This window comes from Panthera leo, chromosome C1 (assembly GCF_018350215.1).
Source record: "Panthera leo isolate Ple1 chromosome C1, P.leo_Ple1_pat1.1, whole genome shotgun sequence".
NCBI classification, from domain to species: domain Eukaryota; kingdom Metazoa; phylum Chordata; class Mammalia; order Carnivora; family Felidae; genus Panthera; species Panthera leo.
In genome coordinates, this window is record NC_056686.1 from 154,996,960 (window position 1) to 155,020,167 (window position 23,208).

At 34.0% G+C, this 23,208-nt stretch overlaps 1 protein-coding gene across 1 annotated transcript in view; it reads left to right on the forward strand.

Annotated features, from left to right (window-relative positions):
• Positions 1 to 11,848: 11,848 nt before the first annotated feature.
• XIRP2 (xin actin binding repeat containing 2) overlaps positions 11,849 to 23,208 on the forward strand; it is a 375,441-nt gene continuing 364,081 nt past the window's right edge. The window contains exon 1 of the mRNA XM_042952574.1: positions 11,849 to 11,916. The gene's annotated coding sequence lies outside the window, so the exon portion shown is untranslated. The remainder of the gene's footprint in view (positions 11,917 to 23,208) is intronic.

Consider the following 23,208-nt stretch of genomic DNA (forward strand, 5'->3'; position numbering starts at 1 on the left):
AATCTTATTATTTTTTATGACCCTATTGTATTCCTGTGTGTGTGTGTGTGTGTGTACAGATATTTTCTTCATCTCTTCTATTGATGCTCACTTAGGTTGCTTCTATATCTTAGCTGTTGTAAATAATGCTACAATAAACATAGGGGTACATATATCTTTCAGATTAATGTTTTCATTTTCTTTGGGTAAATACCCAATAGTAGAATTATTGTATCATATGGTATTTCCATTTTTAAATTTTTGAGGAAGATGAATACTGTTTTCCACAGTGGCTATATAAATTTACATTCCTACCAACAGTGCACTAGGGTTCCACTTTGTCCACATTCTTGCCAACACTTGTTATTTCTTGTCATTTTGATTTTAGCATTCCGACAGGTGTGAAGTGGTATCTCATTGTAGTTTTGATTTGCATTTCCCTGATGACTGATAAGCATCTTTGCATGTGTCTCTTGGCCATCTGTATGTCTTCAGGTCCTCTGCACATTTTTTAATCGAATTGTTTGTGTGAATTCCATAATTTTCTTATATATCATTTGCAAATGTCCTCCATTCAGTAGGTTATTTTTTGTTTGTTTGTTTTATTTTGTTGATGGTTTTATTTGCTGTGCAGAAGCATTTTGTTTTAATGTTGTCCCAATAGTTACTTTTGCTTTTGTTTCCCTTGCTTCAGGAGACATATCTAGAATCCAGAATTCTTATGGTGTCAGGTCCCACATTAGATCATTAATCCATTTTGAGATGAATTTTGTGTGTCCTGTAAGAAAGTGGTCCAGTTTCATTCTTTGCATATAGATGTACATTTTTCCCAGCACCATTTATTGAAAAGACTGTCTTTTTCCCATTGTATATTCTCGCCTCCTTTGTCATAGATTCACTGACCATATAATCATGGATTTAGTTTGGGGGTTTTAATTATGTCCCATTGATCTGTATGTTTATTTTTGTGCCAGTAACATACAATTTTGATTACTATAGCTTTGTAATATATCTTGAAATCTGGGATTGTGATACCTCCAGCTTTGTTCTTTCTTAGGATTACTTTGGCTATTCAGGGTCTTTTGTGGTTCCATACAGATTTTAGTATTATTTGTTCTAGTTTTGTGAAGCTATTGATATTTTGGTGGGGATTCCATTGAATCTATAGATTGCTTTCGGTAGTATGGATATTTTAACAATATTAATTCTTCCAGTCCATGAGCATGGAATATCTTTCCATTTGTTTGTGTCCCCGTCGATTTCTTTTATCCATGTTTTATAGTTTTTGGAATAAGATCTTTTACCTCTTTGGTTAAGTTTATTTTTATTTATTGTATTCTTTTTGGTGCAAGCATTTATAGATTTTAATAGGCATTGGGTGCATTATCTCTAATGCTTATATTTGAAGTGAAAAATTCATTATTAATTCCACTCATTGTATTTAAAATTTTAGAAATTGAATATGTGTGTGTGTGTGCACTTTCATATATAGTTTTCAAAATCTGTTTTAAATTTCTTCCAAAGGCATCTCTTTTGTAAAGCAAAGCAAACCAAAACTAATAGCCGCTGTAGCAGTCCTTTCCAAGGATGTTTAACAGTCAGTTTATTCTGCCAAACTATGTGTTTTTAGAATTATTTGAAGCAATTACTTTACAATTATTTAATAAGTTACATTATATAAGAATCCTTTCTAAAGAATAAATTTTTACTTTTACAAAATGTACAAATTATTTGGGAATGCATATCTCTTTCATACCTGGTGATATGCAAAAGTAATTTGTAAAGGACAAGTGTCATATGCAAAAACATGCACATAAATGAATAGGAAAACAGTCAGATGGTAATTAGGAAGCCAGAAAAAAGGAAACTCTTCCTTATTCAGCTAGTGAGTTGAACTCAATAAAATTATTGGAATAGAGTCCTCAATTGTGAAGAAATGAAAAAATGTTTCTTAGACTGAAGTAGTTCTTTTAACTTAAGAGAACATGTCATAAACTGTTGAACCAATGTCAGTGGATAACAATCTAATCCAATTTGTCTTTTTAATCAGTAGAGGAAAAGGATCTTTCATAATATTGATTCTTAAGCTAAAGAAGACTCTGAAACTATCTGAACATAACCAAAAGATGGAAGTCTCACAAATTATTGAATCCTCCAGATAACTTATATGGTTGGTAACAGAGAAGAATAAAGATATATACCTATTATCTAGTTGATATAGAAGAAGAAAGGAAGCAGAATTCGACTAGGTCTTTGAATAATAGCCATACTTCTTACACTTAATGATATACATCGTTAAAACTCAAAGTCTTGGTCTTTGACAAATACTTTGATTCAAGATGATCTTTATTAGTTGCCACATAACAGTACTTTCTGTTACACACTCTTGATGTGACTTTGGGCAACTAAATATACCTCTTGCAGCTTTAGTTTTCTCATGTGTGAAAATGGGGATATGGCATTTCTGTTGCAGGATGTGTGATGATTATTGAACATGTTAAAGCTTTTAACCAAGCACCTGACAGACAAAAGATGGAGGAAAATAGTGAATAGTAGTTTCCTTACCTATAAGAGACATTGAGTGATTGAGGACTTAATATAATTTTGTATTGTCTATAGAAAACTTACACCTTATAAGGAAAGATGCAAATAGTATATTTCTGGAAAGTTAGGGAAAGCATTGGAATTTTGTGTTCAGGTCAAATACCTCTTTAAAACATCCTCACACTGTGTTTCTCAGAGCAGGCAGTTATTAGAATGATTGCTTGTGAGCTGGGTCAGATTTTTAAAAAGCTCACAAAACAATGGAAAATAAATCTTTCATCTCCAAGTCATTTAAGTCCACTAATACTTGGTCCTAATAATTGCACCTAAAAATAAGACAAAAAAATTGACTATTGAAAAAAATTCAGTATCATTTTGTTTTCTTTCCATCTTTTATTCCTAACCATGCATTTGGAAAGTGAATTATTGTCAAACTTGAGATTCTTAGAGCTTTCTTTTTTAATGGAAAGATCAACAGATTAAAATTCAGAACTACAGTTTGTTATGGTCAAAGTCGAGGGGAAATTTGATTCATCATTCCTCACAGATTGTAAAGAAAGCATATAGTCAGTAACAATATGAAAAGCATGGAGGAGAAGAGGTAAAGGATACCCTAAAGTGTTTTTTTTTTTTTTAAAGAGAGAAGAGACTTGGGGAGGGGGGCAACTAAGGACAGTAAAACAAGAAAGGAACCCAGGAAAACAAATTTGCATCTGACATGGTCAGTTGCAGCCCGAGCAGCATGGAGGGAGGGGTAAGGTCAAGGGAGCAAGAGGCATAGAGGAGAGCATCAGGTAACTCTTAGAATTACCCTGGCTCCAGGGAAACCTGAACTCCAGTGGGAGAGCAGGTATATTTAAGGTAGTCCAGGGAGCTTTAAAAAAAGAGGGGGCGGAATTGGATATCAGAAAACATTTTGTGATGCTGTAATGAGATCTCCGTGTTGGTGGATTCATGCCCTAAGGAATACAATGCAAGTCCTGTCATTTGAAACGTGTTGAATTACAGAGAGAAATCTACTTGGATACTCTGTGAGGAATCACTCTTATCACATCTTTTCTTTTATGGTTACAAGTGGGTTTTTTTGTTTTTTTTTTTTTTGGTTCAAATTCTGTGTTTAGTTTTGTGACTCAGCTGCTCCCTAAACAGGGGTACCTGAAGTTAGTTGGTGAGAGTTTTTATTATTTTTGTCTGTATAAAATTGTTTTTTATTCGTTTTTGGTTTTACTATCTGATGACTCCTCATTCCCTTTCTTTATCTGAACCTAGACAACAGTGAACTCAGAATTCCTCAGATAACTAGACCATCCAATTAGGGCACTTATATAGTCTTCATAAAGCACTTGGGTAATTGGCTCTTTACATTGCACGATGTGAGGAAATGGAATAAAAGTAGGAAATAGGCACTCTTGGCTGCTTCTCATACCTGACTTGTTTGTGTGGCTTTCTGCAGGACAGGCTGCTACTCTGTGTTTGCTTTTGTACTAAATCTGGGAATGTTTGCCACTCACCGTAGTGAAACATTTTGTCTTCCTGGGGATACAGATTTGTGTAGTTTTGCATTAACAAAAAGAAGCATTGTTTGTAAGTAGCCCAATATTTTTCAATGGGGGAAACAAAGCACTGAAGCAACACTCAATTTTTCTTGGCAAACTGAAGTTACCGTGTTTTATTTTGATAAATGATGCTAATGAAGGTTGGGGACTTGTACAGGTGTGTAATTTTTCATTTCACTACACTATTGTTTTCCATTATTTTCGGTTAAGGCACCTACATGCTTTTAAACACATTCTGTTAGGCAGACAACTTTCCCACAGCATTGTTTTTGGCACAATGTATTTAGTAAGTGAATAACCAAAGATGAATCTACCCCATATTCTTTCTTCCTATAATGCTTCTCATCCCTAATTTTATTGTTGCTGATAGTTCAGCAAAGCATGGGTCTTTGTCCTGCAAAATTGCCAAAATTAGCAAATGTGAGCTACCCTTTCAGAAATGTTTTAGGGCATATATAAACATTTTGTTAGAAATAATAGCATTGTGGGGCACCTGGTGGCACAGTGGATTTAAGTATCTGACTTGATTTCACCTCAGGTCCTGATATCACAGTTCAGTTCATGGGATCAAGCCCAGCGTAGGGCTCTGTGCTAACAGTGCAGAGCCTGCTTGGGATTCATTCTCTCTCTCTCTCTCTCTCCCTCCCTCCCTCCCTCCTTCCCTTTCTTCCTTTCCACCCTCAAAATAAATAAAAAACATTAAAAGAATAAATAATATCATTGTCACCATGTTTTAAGGCATATTTAGAATAATAATGTACTCTGCCTTTTCTTGACCTTGTAATATATTTCTTTTAAGACCCAGTCAAATTTTCTCGCCCAAAATAGAAAAGATGGCTCTGTCAACCAATCTGCAGCTTGTGTTGACAGCTGAACACAGTATAGGCCTTGTTACTTTTCAAGTACATTCTAGCTTATATTATATACAGTTTGGGGACTAAAGCTGACAAAGTATCATGATAAAATGGCATCTCTATTATATTATCTAAATCATGGCTTATTTGGTTTGTATATGTACAGAGTTAGAGGCAGTTTGAAATATAAAATAAAGTTTCTCACTAGATCTTTTAGCATTTCACTGAATCACAGAGGGAGAAGGAACTGCAACAATCATCTAACTCAACCCCCTCCTTTTACAAATGTGAATGCTGAGACACAGAGCTGTCAAGAGACTTGTCTGAGGTTGTACAACTCATTAGTGGCAGGTCTGAGATCAGAACACTTCATCTGGGTTATGTCCAATTACACAGTATTGTCCGGGATGAAATGATGCCTTTCAAACCAAAGCTTCTGGGCTATAGTTTGTCTGTATGGCTTTTTAAAATCTGCTTTTTATCTTTTTTCTTCCTAAAGGAAAACTCCATAAATTTGCTGTGCTTCTACAGCAGCTGTCACAGGCATGTGACATAGCGAGTTCCTCCCACAGTAGACCTTTGATTGCTGATGGGAAAGCTTTTCTACAAATCCTGTGAAATTGCATTTCTTCTGTGCTAATTCCCTTTTTGGCATATGGTATTGGCTCATTCTAATCCTACACTTGTCTCTTGGTCTTATTATTCTAAGAACTCCCCTTTGTCCCATTGTCAAAATGGTACATAAACTTAACCCACTGATTATATAAAATTCACTTCTTCACAAATTCAAAGGTTTTAACTTGCTTCAAAAACCTTTATTATCTAATATTTCCCAAATCCCAAAACTATGATTTTATAAGAAATGAAATCCTACTTGATATCAATTTGCTTAAGGTTTCCATGTGTTTCTGGCTTCAGGCTGCTTTATATAAATAGTCATCAGTACTTATGTGGTAATGCTTGAAACCTGTCTATGCAGGGTCACAAAAAAGAAAAGTTTTTAACACTTTATGAAAGGTGCTGGAACACCTTGAAAGTATTTAAAATTATGAAATCTTTCCTCTTCAATTGTGTGGCCTGGGTTGACATAATTGGATTGAAGTCACTTTGAACAGCCACTACAAGAATGAGTTTGGTGGACTAGTGTTCTATCAGGTAAGATCTTGGCATTCTGTTTCTCAGAATGTTAAAAGATTTAATCTAAAAAGCCTGAGGGGCACCTGGGTGGCTCAGTCGGTTAAGCATCTAACTTTGGCTCAGGTCATGATCTCACTGTTGGTGGGTTCGAGCCCAGCATTGGGCTCTGTGCTGTCAGGTCAGGGTCTGGAGCCTGCTTTGGATTCTGTGTCTCCCTCTCTCTCTGCCCCTCCCCTGCTCGTGCGCTCTCTCTAAACATTAAAAAATTTTAAATAAATAAAATAAAAAATAGCCTCAGAAGTATGAAGTCTATATTTTATTATTGTTAATCACAGACTTTTCCTTCCAGGCCTAGCTGTATTTTTCTATTTCCTAAAAAGTGGCCCAGGCCTGAAGAGTAATAAAGAATGAGGGACTACAAATCTCTGTTTATCTTTTCTCCTGTCTTCAAGTGTGAATGTTTTATCCTCATAAATATCATAACTGACACACTTGAGGTAACTATAGATACCAAACTACAGACAATTATCCTAACTTGAGGTTAACTTGACACCAATTCTTCTTGTACTTGTCCTTCTTGATTTTAATTTCCCCACTTTGTAACTGTTTCTGACACCTTGAATTTTGATTTTAAGCAGCAAGTTTGAAATCTCCTTTTAATTAATTAACAGTTCTTACCATTCACCTCTCCTCTGCATATACTTCTGATTTTGAATCTCTAAAACTTAGAAATTTCCCTTTCCAGCCATAATTCCAAGTAACACAATTTGTTGGTTTAATCTCCACTAGGAGAAGGGATTTGGCTAGTTTCAGCTCTCCTCAGAAGCTACTCTGTCTTTTCCCCCTTGGCTTCAGCACTCAGCATCCCTTACAAATTCAAAATGCTCATAATCATGCCTAGAACAATCTGGAAGTTCACAAACTGGAACCATTTATTAAATATCTTTGGAGCCACTCACTTATTTTTCAGTTTATTGTATATCTAAGTAGTTCATATAGCACAGAGGGTTAAAATGTTTACCAATGCTATTTCCACAAAGAATATAATACTTTTGGAATCAAGTTTATGAATCTAAATTTATACTTCAGTTTCCTCAAAAGTGTATCTATTTTAACATAAAGCATTATCAGTGAAAACTGCAGTCAGAAAATTGTCAACTTTGGTATATGGAGATTTGAGAGACTTGTAAAACTATCAAAAAGTTTAGAGACAGTGGTGAAGTGCTCAGAGGAGTGAGGCAATGTGAAATGAGACTATATATATACGAAATGAGTGTCACTCTAGGAAAGGACACACAAAACAGGGTAATGAATCTGAGGGAGTGAAAGTTCCATGTTGCTACTCTTTCCATGAGCTGAATTCCTCCAGAGCCATGTAAAGAACAAGATATGAGAGGTCCCGGGAAGTTTTCCTTTCTTCATTTTATCCTTTCCTCTTCCTATCCTTCTTTTCTTCAAATAGGCTACAGATTTAGTTTCAAAGTAATTTTCTCTAAAATCTGTCTGGAATAAGCATTAGAATATGAGCATATAAAACTGGGAAGTGAAGGGTGCCTGGGTGGCTCAGTCAAGTGTCCCACTTCGGCTCAGGTCATTATGTCACTGTTGGTGGGTTTGAGCCCTGTGTCGGGCTCTGTGCTGTCAGCTCAGAGCCTGGAGACTGCTTTGGATTCTGTGTCTCCCTGTCTCTTTGCCCTCCGTGTCTGTCTGTCTCTTCTATCTTTCTCGTTCTCTCTCTCAAAAATAAATAAACACTAAAATAAATAAATAAATAAATAAATAAATAAATAAAGTAATAAAGTAATAAAGTAATAAAGTAATAATAACAAAAAACTGGGAAGGGGTAGGAAATTATCCCTAATGATTTAGGAAGAAAGCAAGAAACAAAGTGTAGGTGGAAAAATAAGCAATACATGTTTACTCATCTATTCAACAACTCTTTTACTGAGATCCTACTTGTGCTAGACCTTGTATAGTGCCTGGAGCATCCCAAGGTAAATAATTCATTCTTCCTTGCCCCAAGGAATGGGAGGAAGGAAGACCCAGATAACCAAGGTCTGTAATAGAGAGGTATATTGACTATAGTGATGGCGGTGAGGAGATGACGTTTTCTTAAGTGGATGAAAATATAGGTCTTATGGTAGATCTTATGTGGGAATGGTGAAGTATGGAGAATGAGGAAAAAATTATAGAATTTGTCTTTGTTGGAACACTTGCAAAAGGACCAAAGTCATAGACAATATAATCCTGAATAGTATTTCTGCAAAGTGTCATCAAAGTGGAGTGTGAAGTGAGTTAAGACTCACATAGGGAACCTTGTTAGCATACCAAGAGTAAATGAAAGAATTGATTGGTGTAAGGAAGCAGGACAAAATTATGTCTTAGAAAATTTTCTGGCTGTGTTATGGAGTGTAGATTAGAACACGTGAGATTAGATTTTATTGGTAGATAAAATATAACTTTTAAAATGATATAATAATATCTAAGTGAAAGAAGATGGTGATTTTCACTAGGGTAAAAATTTGAAAGTAGGTAGACAGAACCAGCTACTCCAACTAGGAATTAATATTCATAGGACTAATACTGTCTTATCAAAGTAGGAGATTAAGGAAAGGAGAGAATCAAACATAACTTAAAGAACTCTGACTTAAAAGATTGGATGACTCAACGCCCTGAAATAGAGATAATAATAATAGGAGTAGATATGGCAGAGAAGATGATATATTCAGTTTTGAATCTGTAATTAAGGTACCTATAGGATAAGTAAAGGCAAGTGAAAATGTCATATAGCCAGTTAATACTCTAAAGAGACATCAAGGCTTGAGATAAAGATTTGGTAGTCATCAGCATATGGATACCCTAGTAGTGAATAAATGTGATTGTCAAGGAAGATAGTGTATAATAAAGAATTCTGCAGATAATATTAACTATTGGTAGGCAAAAGCTGAGCTATTGGAAAAGATTTCTAGAATTAATAACCATGTCAATCTGGAAGATGCCATTATACCTTATTTTATAGACCTTTAATCTCCTTGTAGATAATTAGAGAAAGGTCATGCAATTTTCATTCTTATCTGTGCACTTAAAGTGAATCTAGGACAGAAATAAACATAAATTATAGGAAGACTTTGCACTTGAATATCATATTATTGGTACAGGATAAATTATGCCTCCCTGAGCTTAAAGACTGAATTTAGTATCTTAGGAAATTTAGCCATTAAATTGTTTTTCATCTTTTTTTCTACCTTTCACCTAAACAATTAATGTGGGTATTAGGAAAAATTGAAGATAATTCATGCCAGGAAAGCAGAGACTAAGATGCTTCACTCTTTTCAACTTTTATCTCCATAACTCTGATAATAAATAGTTATATGAGAAAATTAAAAATCCTGAAAGAGAAGAGCTAGACCCATAAGAAAAACAGAAGAGTAAAATCTGGGTGGGTGTCTATATATATGAGGGTCTCATATGGAGTTAAAGTTGCACTCACACTAGAATTCAGATATTTCTGTGGAGACTATGGTATCAACAGAGGTCTGTTTCATATAATTTTGATCAGAGTTATGAGAACGAAAGAAATGCAAAGTGTGAAAGGAGTCAGACATACAGGTTTGGTGCAGTAACAGCATTTCCATACTGATAACAAGGAGGATCGTAATACAGAGTTTATCATTCTTGATCCTTCGACTTCATCCAAGGTTGAAGGATCTGTTTAATAAGGGAAGAGGACTACAAACAAAAGAATTCCCCCTGCAAAAAAAATCTATAAAACATTATAAATTAAGGGATACACAGCTTTCAAATGCATAAAAAGAGCAATCCAAGAGTAAATGACAAATCCTATGTGATACCACTCAGATGAGGAAGCTAAAGCAGACTCATAGAAGCAGAGAATAGAATGGTGGTTGCCATGAGCTGGGGAGAGGGGATAAGATGAAAGTTATTGACCAAAGCTTCAGTTATACAAGATGCATAAGTCATAAAGATTTGCATAGCACAGAAACTATAATTAATAATACTATATTGCCTACTTAAAAATTTTCAAAGAGAGTTCTTATAACAGTAATAATAAATGCTACATGTTCTTATAACAGTAATAATAAATAGGACAGCAGGAAATTTTTGAAGGTAATGGGTATTTTATGGCATAGATTGTATTGTGGTTTCATGGAGATATTCTTCTCTCCACACTCACCAAGTTGGATACATTAAATATGTACAGCATTTTGTGTCAACCATACCTAAATGGAGTGGTTTAAAAAGTAAAAAGAGAGGAATTCTCATTAACCAAGACCATGATGCTGGCTTTTTGCAGAGAAGCACTTTGGTGAATGTCAATAGGCACTGCAGCATGACAGACAGACACCATTCATTACATCTATCAACCATCCCTTCATTATATTTGTTAGCAGAATGCCTATTTTATTTTTCTTATTGGAGCTCTCTCCAAGTTGGGAAGATAAATCATGAATGGCCTAAATCAATCAGTGTGCTTTGTTAGCAAGTAGTTAATGTGGTCACATGATCCAGTAGCCCATGTGACATGAAGAGAACTCTGTTTGTATTCAAATTTTTTTCTAATAAAACAAGGAAAATCACCTTTTTGTCTGAGTGCTTCTTTCCTTTCCTTACCACTTAGAATGTTGTAACATGCGGTGCTCTAGCAGTCATTCTGTAACCAAGAGGAGCAATATTTCAACACACTGAGTTGGACAGAACAGGAAAAAAAATAGGTCCTTGAAGATAGCATCCAGCTACTGCATAAGTTCTGAAGTTATTGACTTCCAAACTTTTTGTTAAATGAGCTAATATCATTGTCTTTAGTGTTGCAGCTAATGTGAGCCAAGTATTCTGTTACTTTCGAAGCATTACTGATGCATGGTAACAGAAATAAGCAACTTCAACTTCAGTCAATAACCAACTGTCCAAAATCAATTTGGACAGTAGATATTTCAAAGAGATGTTTCAGGAAGAAGAGCTAGGGTAGAGGGGTACATAAATGGCATATGCTACATGATAAAGAAGGGGACTCTGTGAAAACAATCAAGATGTTCCTCCCCCATAATTTTGCTTTGGGATAGAGATTTTCAAAAGGAGAATTTGGAAGTCTACCCAATAATCTGGGCATAACCAAAAAAATATTTTATTGGTTGTTATTGTGATGTTGTCATTTATCTCATGGCTGTTGAAACTTAGAAAAACAAAGGTCACTAATTGAATGGATGCAAATCTTAGTTATTAATGAACTTAGAGTGTAATTAGTCTATAAGAAGAAAATAACATGCTAATGAGCCAAGTAAAATGTCTGTCATAGTGTAACTACTCCTAAAATGTCTGTTAAATCTAACTGAAGTCTAAGTTCCATGTTTCTTGAAGAAGGTAACCCTAATAAATGGATCTTACCAAGTAAAAAAAATTACCTATAATTACTTCCCAGATATTAGTAATACAATAAGTTCTTCTTTGTTTATTGACTTCTCTTCCAGGGACAGAATTGGAGAGAGAGATTGAAGTGAAGAATAACCTATTTGGGAAACACATGTAACTGATAAGGAGGTGTGGAAGTGGTCCTGGGAAGGGAAGGCAGTGGATAAAAGGCATTCTATTGAGCCAGCTACCATAGGGGGCTAGAGGAGCTTAAACTCATGAGAAAATCCTTGGAAATGTGGAAAACAGTTTCCTCAAAATTATCCTGTCCAAGGATCCAGGCAGTCATTAGTTAAGGAATGCTAGGTAGGAGGGAGAAGAGTATTAATTCCTTGATATTTCCAATTTCAGGAAGAAAAAAAATCTCAGGTACAGATGAAGATACTGACAGTTGTCAATTACATTGAAAGATCAGCAAGGTATGGGCAAGTCATGGTCAGTATCTGCTACAAATATCTTTTAATCATAGCCCGCTCTATTAGTTCCTTGTGCTTTTTTCCACTTTTGTGGAAATATGTGGTATATTTGGAAGGAGACTGTTAGAGTAGAAACAGAGATAAATACTAATGAGAGGATGCAATGGAAGATTATTGACAAATATACCCGTCTTACCTTCTTTTATCTTTCTTTCTTCTTGGCACATTAAAACTGAATCTAGTGTGAATCATATGCCTGGGACAGGACCTCTGCAGTCCTCTGATAGATGCAGTATGTGGTTTATTGTTTTCTTATTTTCCCTTTGGCTTTCTTCTTCCACTGCTATAGACCCTCTTTACCTGATTCCTGGGTACCTAATTCCCTCATACTGCCCTCTGGTTGCCATAAATTTTTTTACACCAACCTGATCATCTCAGAAATTCCCAGTGTCCTAAAATTGTGTTGTTCCAGGCCTTCCCTTTTCTCCAATCCCCTGTCCTATCATTGTCCTCAGCTAATAAATACACTGATACTGATGTGCACATGGAGAGGCAGCTACATTAACACTAAACATCTGCAAATTAGCTCAGAGCCATTCGCCTCTCAGATTGTATGAAAATGTGACAAGCCAAGGGAGGAGGTATGGTGGAGTGCAGTTGTTTCAGAACCTCTCAAAACATCCCACAAAGCCATAAGTCATACACTCAAATCTGATTCTGTCTAGTTCCATATTCTGGTCTTTAAAAATGGCCTAAGCTAGAGTTTCAGGGAGTAAAATGCAGGCTTTGGTGCTCTCCATTATAGAGCAATCTGTTGAAGACCATTTTAGTTAATTTATTTCTTTGTAAAATATTATTATATTCCAGCAGTACATCCTGGTGAGGATAGGCTTCTAAAATGTTAATTGCTCATTTAAAAAATGATCTCTGTGTCCCAGTTTTCTTATGGTGTAGTTCCTAAGAGGACTAACAAATTCTGTACTTGAGTCCTGCCTCATCAGTGTTGTGTGAGTAACATTCAGTAAATTAACTCTCAATTTTCCATTCTGTTAGGAAAAGGGAAAAAGGGACATTAGTTGTTTTGCAATTTGTAGCTCTCTCAGCAGGGAATGATCACTAGGACTACTTTAACCCCATATCTTTCATCTTTGCTGTCTTCCTGCTCACCTCTTCTTCCTACTTCAGAGAGAGAATATATCTTTTTACATTTGTAATATTTCTCTGTCAATTTTTAAAAATGCATTCAAAAGAGATGAACAAGTAGATCACGGGATTTTTTTAGGATAGCAAAACTGTTAGTGTGTATGATTCTGTAATGGTGGTCACATGTCATCATACACTTGTCAAAACCCATAGAACGTACGATACAAGGAGTGAGCCCTAATGTATACCATGGACTTTAATTAACAATAATGCATCAATATTGACTCAACAATTGTAACAAATGTACTACACTAATACAGGATGTTGAAAATAAGGGAAATTGAAGGGGCTGTATGGGAATTTGTACATTTCACTCCATTTTTTAATATAAACTTAAAACTCCACCCAAAATCTATTAATTAAAAATATATACATACACACACACCCCAATGACCTAGCTATTCCACTTCTAGATATTCACTAAGGGAAATTATATCACGTCCATACAGAGACTTAACACACAAATGTTCAGAGCAGTTTCACTGTAGTAGCTCAAACTAGAAACAACTCAAATGTTCATCAGCAATAAGTTGATAAACAAATTGTGGAAAATATATACAATGGAATACCACTCAGCAATAAAAAGGAATGAACTATCAGATGAACCTCAGAAAAATGATGTGAAATAAAAGATACCAGATGAAATAGAGGAATTATGAAGGAAATGAGGCATCTTTTGGAGGTGATGGATATGTTCATTATCTAGATAGTTGAGATCATTTCACGGGCATGTCTGTGGGTCAAAATTTATCAAATTGCCTGCTTTTAATATGTGCAGCTTACTGTGTGTCAATTATAAAGACCTTTTAAAAAGCCAAGATTACACCTTCCTCCACTTTCCCCCTTACTCTTGCTCTTCCCTATATTTCTTACCCTTCCCAGACCATATACTGAACAAACCCTGAGATATGTATGGTGCAAAAAATGTTTCTATCAGTTTTCCTAGTTCTCACTTTTTCAATTAGGGATTTCATGGCACATAAAAAGAAAACATTATTGTTTCTCGGCCCTTGATGGTTAGGTCTAAGACTTTTCTCTTACTACACTTCGAATGTAATTGGTGTACATTGCTCTACCCAATGATTAAGAAGTAAGAATAAGAGATGCCTATGGTCTGTTGCTTTACTCAAATCTTCAATCCACCAAATTGCCGCTGTTTAGAGTCCTGTGGAGAAAGGGAATCTATCACCTGAAAGTTCGAAAGGAAGAGGGGCTCCTGGGTGGTACAGTCAAACATCTGACTCTTGATTTTGGCATAGGTGATGATCTCACAGTTTGTGAGATCAAGCCCTGCGTCGAGCTCCACACTGATAGTGCAGAGCCTCCTTGGGATTCTCTCTCTCTCTCAATAAATATATAACCCAAAAGAATTTTTTTAAAGATAAGTAAAATAAGGAGGGTTTTCTTTTATTTTGTTTCTATAGCACCACTTCTTAGTGTAAGTCCTTACTGTGTATCACTGATGCTTACTGTCTGATCTCTGATCCTTTAGAGGTCAAACAACAAAATGTCTAACCACTGCAGTAATTCACATTACCTTTTTGGAAAGGAATAACCAGACTATATCAGCATATGTCCAGTCTCTTCCTGTATGCTAAGGAGAAAATTTCAGTTTTCTTCATTTTTTTGTTAATTCTCCTCTTCTGAGGCAATTGATTTTTCAACATTACCTGCAAGAAATAATTTGCAGAATCTAGTACACTATGGAATTTGATGCTGGTTAATAATGGTACCATGTATTTACTAGGAGCTCTCACTGCAGGCAGGCAGCATGGATTTGAAGATTAGCCTACAGTCACTATCATGTTAATATCCTCTCTAAGCTTTAGTGTATCTGCAAAATGGACAAATGAATAGGACATGTCATAATAGTATTATATTTGTCATGAGGATTAAATGAGATATGTTGAGCACAGTTTCAGATGCACCAGAGGCTTAAACATAATCTTTGGCTAATATAATTATTATATAATCATGATGGAACATATGTTTGGCTACTTATTCTTGAGAGGCCTAACAAAACTATTTCCTATGACAGTGTGCTGATTAATGGTATTCCTCTGTTCCGCAAATGCTAACCATTCAATAACTTAACTGTTCTCCTTTCCCAAGAACTTCAGATGAAATATTAATTAAAAAAATAAGCAGTGCAATCACAAACTGATGCTTGATTGTGATCATACACTTTATTTTATGTGAGGTCCAATTTGCACAATTATAACCTAGCTTTATCTGAACTGTGAAAATTGTGATACATCATAGGAAATGTGTCCCTTTATTAGAGACTTACTGCATAATCATTCAATTATTTATATAACAAATATATGGAGAACTTACTATATGCCAAGAATAATTCTAAAAGCCGAAATGCAATAAGATGTACACAATTTTCTCATGAAAATCCAGCAAGGGAGGGAGACAATAATAAGTGATTTATTCATTATGATTGTGATGAGCCATTGAAGCAGTACAGCACTGTAAGAGGGTAAGTAATAAGGTCTGAAACTGGCCTATGATCATGATGTGGTTAGGAAAGACTTTGCCCCCCAAAATGTGCTTTCAAAAACATGATCTCATTAACTCACGTTTAAGATAATATTTCTTGAATTTGGCACTTATTAGCTGGGTGATTTTGGCTAAGTTACACAAATACTCTAGGTTCAAATTCCTTTGTTTATAAAACAGATAATAACTTTTTTTTGACAGAGATAATGTAATGATTAAAAAAGCAAGTATGTAAATCATTGGCCAATACTAACTATTGTCTACTTATGTGCCCAAAACATAACTGTTGTCTACTCCTGGAATCAGATCTTTAGATTTTAAGATGTTACTGTGATTTATGTGAATTTTAAAGATAAATATTTACTAGATGTTTGTAATTTATATTCCTCAGAATGGACAGAATAGAGGTACATTTGTGTGTGTGTGTGTGTGTGCATATATAAGTGTGCATGCACATGGGGGTGGCTTTTGCTTTAGAGTAGAAAAGGATGATAAAGTGTAATCTTATACAAATTTGGGAGTAGTAAATGAGTTATTAAATAGCAATAAGGAGAAACTTGGTTCAACAGTTAGCATAAAGACCTAGTTAGCCCTGATATATATGTATTTCATATGTTAGTCAGGTTTCACTGACATACAAATATGGAGTCACTATGGACAGATGATTCTCAAGAAATTATGAAAGCATCTGAGAGGAGCAAAAGATCATTTCTTCACTTAAGGAATACCATTAAACAATTTTCCAACAAGCTTACCTCCATGGATAAGAGAGTGCCTCGAGAGACGTTTGTTTGTTTATTTGTTTGTTTGTTTGTTTGTTTTAAATAATCACAACCCTCTAGGATTCTCAAGTTATAGGAAAAATAGGGAAAACTATTTTCTCTGGGATCAGTCTTTATGCCTAAAAGAACACTCAAGGCTATCTTTTAGATTAGAAAGACTTACTATAATTATTTCTAATAATAAATAAACACTAGTTCAGTGCAATCAACTAGAACAAATAGTATTTACTTAAGGTAAAATTGGTAGTGTTGTGGGAAATGGGAAAATATATTTCTTCCAGTTGGAAAGAGTCATCATTCACATTTATGAACGTAATATATAGGGCTAGGTGAAATTATATATGTGTTATAGCTACTAACTGGGAAAGTAGATATTCCAGTGTCTACTCCTTATGATTTTTAGAAGGCATTTACAGTTATTAATTATGAAATATTTTCCATGGATTCTTAGATATGCCTACCTAGCATTTTTGGAGACTGGAATCTTACTGAATACTTGGAATTTTTTTTACTTCCTTTGTCAGACATATAGGTCCTCAATAGTATTTTTTAACTTCCCCTCTACTTACATATAACCAGATTTTTAAAATTCTTTTTTATCTATGATTAAAAAGTCATAAGTTAAGAATATCCTGGTTGCTGGGGGAAAAGGCAAACTCTTTAAAAAGATAAAGTCAATTATAAAACTCAACACCCAAAAAACAAATACCCAGTTAAGAAATGGGTAGAAGACATGAATAGACATTTTTCTAAAGAAGACATCCAGATGGCTAACAGACACATGAAAAGATGTTCAACATAAATCATCATCAGGGAAATACAAATCAAAACTGCAATGGGGTAACACCTCACACCTGCCAGAATGGCTAAAATTAACAACTCAGAAACAATAGATGTTGGCGAGAATGTGGAGAAAGGGGAACCCTCTTACACTGTTGGTGGGAATGCAAACTTGGTGCAGTCATTCTGGAAAACAGCATGGAGGTTACTGTAAAAGTTACAAATAGAACTACGCTACTATCAAGCAATTGCATTACCAGGTATTACCCAAAGTGTACAGAAATACAGATTGAAAGGGGTCAGTGTACCTCAGTGTTAATAGCAACATTATCAACAATAGCCAAATTCTGGAAAGAGCCCAAATGTCCATGGACTGATCAATGTATAATGAAGATGTTATATATATGTTACATTTATCATATATATATATATATATATATGATATATATATACATATATATATACATATACATATATATATATATATACACACACACATATATACATATATATACATACATACAAAATGGAATATTACTCAGCCATCAAAAATGAAATCTTGCTATTTGCAACGACATGGATGGAGCTAGAGTGTATTATGCCAAGCAAAATAAGTCAGTGAGAGAAAGACAAGTACCATATGATTTCACTCATATGTGGAATTTAAGAAACAAAATAGATGAACATATGGGTAAGAAAAAAAGAGGGAAGTAAACCATGAGAGACTCAACAATGAAGAACAAACTTAAGGTTGATGCTGGGAGGTGGATGGGGGATGGGCTAATTGGGTGATGGGTATTAAGGAGGGTACTTGTTATGATGAGCACTGGGTATTATATGTAAGTGATGAATCACCAAATTCTACTCCTGAAACCAATATTACAATATATGTTAACTAATCAGAATTTAAATAAAAATTTGCAAAAAAAAAGTAAAAAGAAAAAGTCCCTATCAAATTTTTTAAAGGAGAAGCAGAAAATTTATTTTAAAATTATATCTAGTGGTTAAGTAAAATAAGTGGAAGTAGTGATTTTTTTTAATGATAAAACAGGATGCTATTGCCTAATGAAAAAAAGTATAACATTGGATTGTAGGGTTTTTAATATATGTAGATGTAAAATATGTGAAACCAATAGTACAAAAATGGAGAGGTGGCATGGTTATAGAAATATGAAGATAAAAATGATGAAAAGCAAGACCTAAATATATGTTGTCTATATGAAATGTACTTTAAAGATTAAGACAGGTTGAAATAAAAATATGAAAATAGATATACCATGCAAACAGCATAAGAAAAACAGTGGGCTATGTTAATATCAAATAAAGTAACCTTGAAGATAAAATTTATTTTACCAATGATTAAGAAGGATATTTGATGTTGATAAAAGTTAATCATTAATCAGGAATACAATAAAATCATAAGTATTTATATACCTAAATAAAAATATTCAAAATATATGAGGCAAAAAACTCCAGATTTAGAAATAGAAATAGAATGTAGAAATAGAAATGTAGAAATGTAAAAATAGAAAATTTTATGATAGTTGGAGATATTTATGCCCTTGTATCACTAATAATAAGATGACTGGAAAAAAACATCAATAAGTTATAGAATATTTCAATGACATTATTAACTACTTTGACCCATTTGCTCTCTGTGATATTTATAGAACACTGTGACTAACAGTAGACATTCTGTAGTAAAGAATAGACATCCTTTTAAAAAGCACATAGCCTAGTCACAATATGGGACATATAATAGGCCATAAAATAAGTTGTAGCACATTTCAGGAAAAATATCACATTATCTGATAACAGCCAGAACTAACAAAATAAGGAACAGAAAATCTAACTACACTATAGCTATTAAAGAAATTGAATATGTAATTATAAACTGTCATTCAAAAATAATTTGACTATATGTTGCATGCTTCATGATAAAAACACTCAGTAATAGATAAGGATATCCATTTTCACTTTTATCAACAGTGAACTGAAATACTGACAAGTTCAATAAAATAAAGAAATAAAGGATATAAAGACAGGTAAGAAGTAAAATTATCACTATTTGTTTACATAAAGAATTCTAAGAAATCTACCAGGCAAGTATTAAAACTTGGAAATGAATATAGCGACATTGCTGAATACAAGGTCAATTCATCTGTAGGCTGAATTCTAAGATCCCAAGACCCTGTTCATTGGGTGTATTTGTACCTTCTTTCAGTCATTAAAACACATTTGAATCTCCATGCTGCAGTGAAGAAATTTCATAGATGTAATTAAGATCCCAAATTAGTTGGGATCTCTTAAAATGAAGAGATTATCTTTAGTGATCTGGTGAGCCCTTAAGTGGGACAGGACTCTTGCTGGTGAGAGAGATTTGAAGCATGAGAGTGATTTAACATGAGGGAGAGTCTCCATTGTGGAAATGGAGGTGACTATGTAACAAAGAATGTGGGCATCCTTTAAGAACTTGGAACCATGTCTCCCGAGAGCCAGCAAGGAATAGAGCCTCAGTTTTACAAATGCAGTGACCTGAATTCTGCCAGCAACCTAAGTGATCTTAGAAGTGGATTGTTCCCTCAAGGCTCTAAAAAAGAACCTAGTATAGTTGGCATCTTGATTTCAATCTTAGAAGACCCTGAGAACAGGAATTTTCTATGCCATGCCTGGGCTTCTTCTAGAGAACTGAAAAATAACAAATGTGTGTTGTTTTAAATCACTGATTGTAGTACTTTTTTGAATGCAGTTTTAGTAGATTGATACAATATTTAAATAATATTGTGATCCTGTATAGTAGCAAATAATTGGAGAATGAAATAAGGAGGGAAAAATTTGGTTTTCTAAGAGCCTCAAAAAGTAGTTGGAAATAAAGTTAACAGAAGAGGTGTAAGACCTCTAAACTAATAATAGCAAAATATCACTGAGACAAACCAAAGATTAAATGGTGCTATGTATATCATGTTCATGCATTTTGAGAATTAATGTTGAGGTGTCAATCCCCTCAAAATTAGGCTATAATTTCAATGAGACCCTTATTAAAAATCTCAACAGAATTATTTTGGGGAGAATTTGGCAAGTTTATTTTAAACTTACATTGAATGCAAAGGACTGGGAGCAGTCAAAACAATCATGGAAAAAAATTTGGAGAATTCATACAACCTGATTTCAAGCTTAGTATAAAGCTACTATTTGAAATAAAGTGGCATAGGTCTAAGTATAAACAAACAGATCAGTGGAGGGAAAAGATGATCTGGTAACAAACACAGACATAGATGACTTTCAACAAAGATTCCAAGACAATTGAAAAGAAGGATAGTCTTTTCAATAAATAATACTGGATAAAGTGGATGAGCAAGGGGCAAATGAATCTTTAGCTTGCTCAACAAATTGATTTGAGATGGATCATAGACCTAAAGATGAATGCTGAAACTATAATGCTTATCAAAAACAAAATATTGGGGAATATCTTAATGACCTGAATTAGGCAGAACTTTTTCAAAGGACAGAAGTACCATTAGTAAAATGAAATATGATAAAACAGGATTCCATTAAAATTAGTTATTCAGTTTATTAAAATTATCATTAAGAGAATGAAAAGGCAATACAGATTAAAAGAAGGTATTCTCATTACACATATTTGACAAAGGCGTTGTATTCAGAATTTCTACAAATCAGTACAAAAAGACAACCAGCTTTAAAAATGGGCAAATGAACAACCCACAAAAGGTATATGAATGGCTAAATAATCCTATAAAATATGTTCAACATAAAAATGTTCATATAAAAATGTGTTCAAAACCATCATCAGTAAGCATCAAATTAAAACCAAAAGGAGATATTATATCACATGTACTAAAATTAAAAATATCTAAGATTTTAAAATCCTGATGAAGTACAGAGCATCTGAAACATTCACCAATGGTAGAGGTGTAAAATACTGCAAATATTTTGAACACTATTTTGGCAATTTCTTTTAAAATGAAGTATGAGCGTATCTGATAATTATATGAAATATATGTCCGTTAAAGCACAGTTTTAGGGGCACCTGGGTGGCTCAGTCGGTTAAGCGTCCAACCTTTAATTTCAGCTCAGGTCATGATCCCAGGGTCATGGGATCAAGCACCAAGTTGGGCTGCAGACTGGACATGGAGCTTGCTTGAGACTCTCTCTCCCACCCCCTCTGCTCTTCCCCTGTGCATGTGCTCTCAATAAATAAATAAATAAATAAATAAATAAATTTTTAAAAACACAGCTTTATTTTTACTGTCCCCAAACTGGAAACACTATAAATGTCCATTTAACCCGTCAGTAGAACACTACTAAGTAATAATAAGAAAAAAAGAATAAACAACTGGTTTATAAAAACTACATTGGTGAAACACTAAAACATTTTGTTAAGCAGAAAAAGCCAGACACAAAAAAGTACGTATTTAATGGTTCCATTTTTATGAAGTTCAAATAAGTAAAATCATCTATTGTAATAAGACTAGTCACTGTGGTTGTATATGGGAATGTTGACTGTAATAAGGCATGGAGAACTTTCTGAAGTAATGGAAATGGAAATATTCTGTTTTTATAAGATGTGGGATACATAGTTATATGCATTTTGAAATCTAATTAAATTCCATACTTTAGATCTGTGCAATTCATTGTATGTGGATTAATATTTAAATTAAAAACATGCTGTTAGGGATTTTCTAGGAGGGCTGAATGATTTATATCATTTTACTTTGTTGTCAAGCTTTTTGAAAAAGTTTATCTTGTAATTGCATGCAGATAATTTTTATCAAGATACTGTTAATCCATTTGTTTTAAAAGTGAACTTTTGGATCATTTGCCATTTCTTTCAAAATTGGATACTATGAGGTTACTAGAACACCTTGAAATGGTCCCACCATCAGCCTGTCTAGAGAAGTTATCTCATAGTTATTTGAACCTAGCAGAATAACTTTAGTTCTTGCCTTATTATAATTAGACTATTTGAACCAATATGAATGAGGCCAGTTAACACAGAATCGTGTCATTTAAACAGTTGCTAAATCTCAATTTCTAGCAGAAAATCATAGCTTCAGTACCTAATACCTAAAATCATGATCAATCATTTATAAAATTCTTCATATGTGTTACTTCAGAGTTCTTTAATGACTTGATGGGGTAGGTACTTTTATCCCCATTGACCTGATGTGAAAATGGGTGATCATTAAGGTTAAGGGATATTTTATTTTATTTTATTTTATTTTATTTTATTTTATTTTATTTTATTAAATATGAAATTTATTGTCAAATTTGTTTCCATACAACACCCAGTGCTGGTTAAGGGATTTTTTAAAGAAAATGTTAAGCTATTGACTTAGGATTCCAAATCAAATTTTCTGTTTCTGCACTTAGTGCTCTATCCAATAAACTAGAGCTGAGTAGTGGATGAAAACAAGGTTATTTCTTGACAAATTCTTAAAAACAAGAAATGAGAAAAATCTCTGCTGCTCTAGGGTTGAGTTAGTTCCCATGTCTTAAATTATAGATTAACAAAACATTTGAAGAAACTTTTAGATGACTTTAATAAAAAGTCTGTACAAAATGAAACATCTGCTATCTATTATAGTTTTATTAGATGGAGGGTAATTACTCTGAATGATGTGTGCCGTATACTACATTTTTCACCTGCAGAACCTTGTGCTGTCTTCACTTTGTTTCATGCACAACCTCTACATCGCAACCTTCCTTTCACCTGTGCACATTTTTAAAATAGATTTTCAAAATAAGCTGAGTGAAAGTGGCAGATACCTCAGTGTGTTCCAGAATTTATGATTCACGGAAATCAGAAAATGTGCCCAAGTGGTGGTAGAGCAGAAAGTGTCAAATAATGATTTAGTTGTAAAAAAATGATCATTGAACCTGTTGAGAGTAAAGGTCTGATTAAGAATCTCACCAAAATTTAGATACAGATTCTTTGGAGGGAGTATGGGAATGAGTTTGAAAACTGGAAATTATTTGATCAATGGACAGTACAAATAAAAATCTA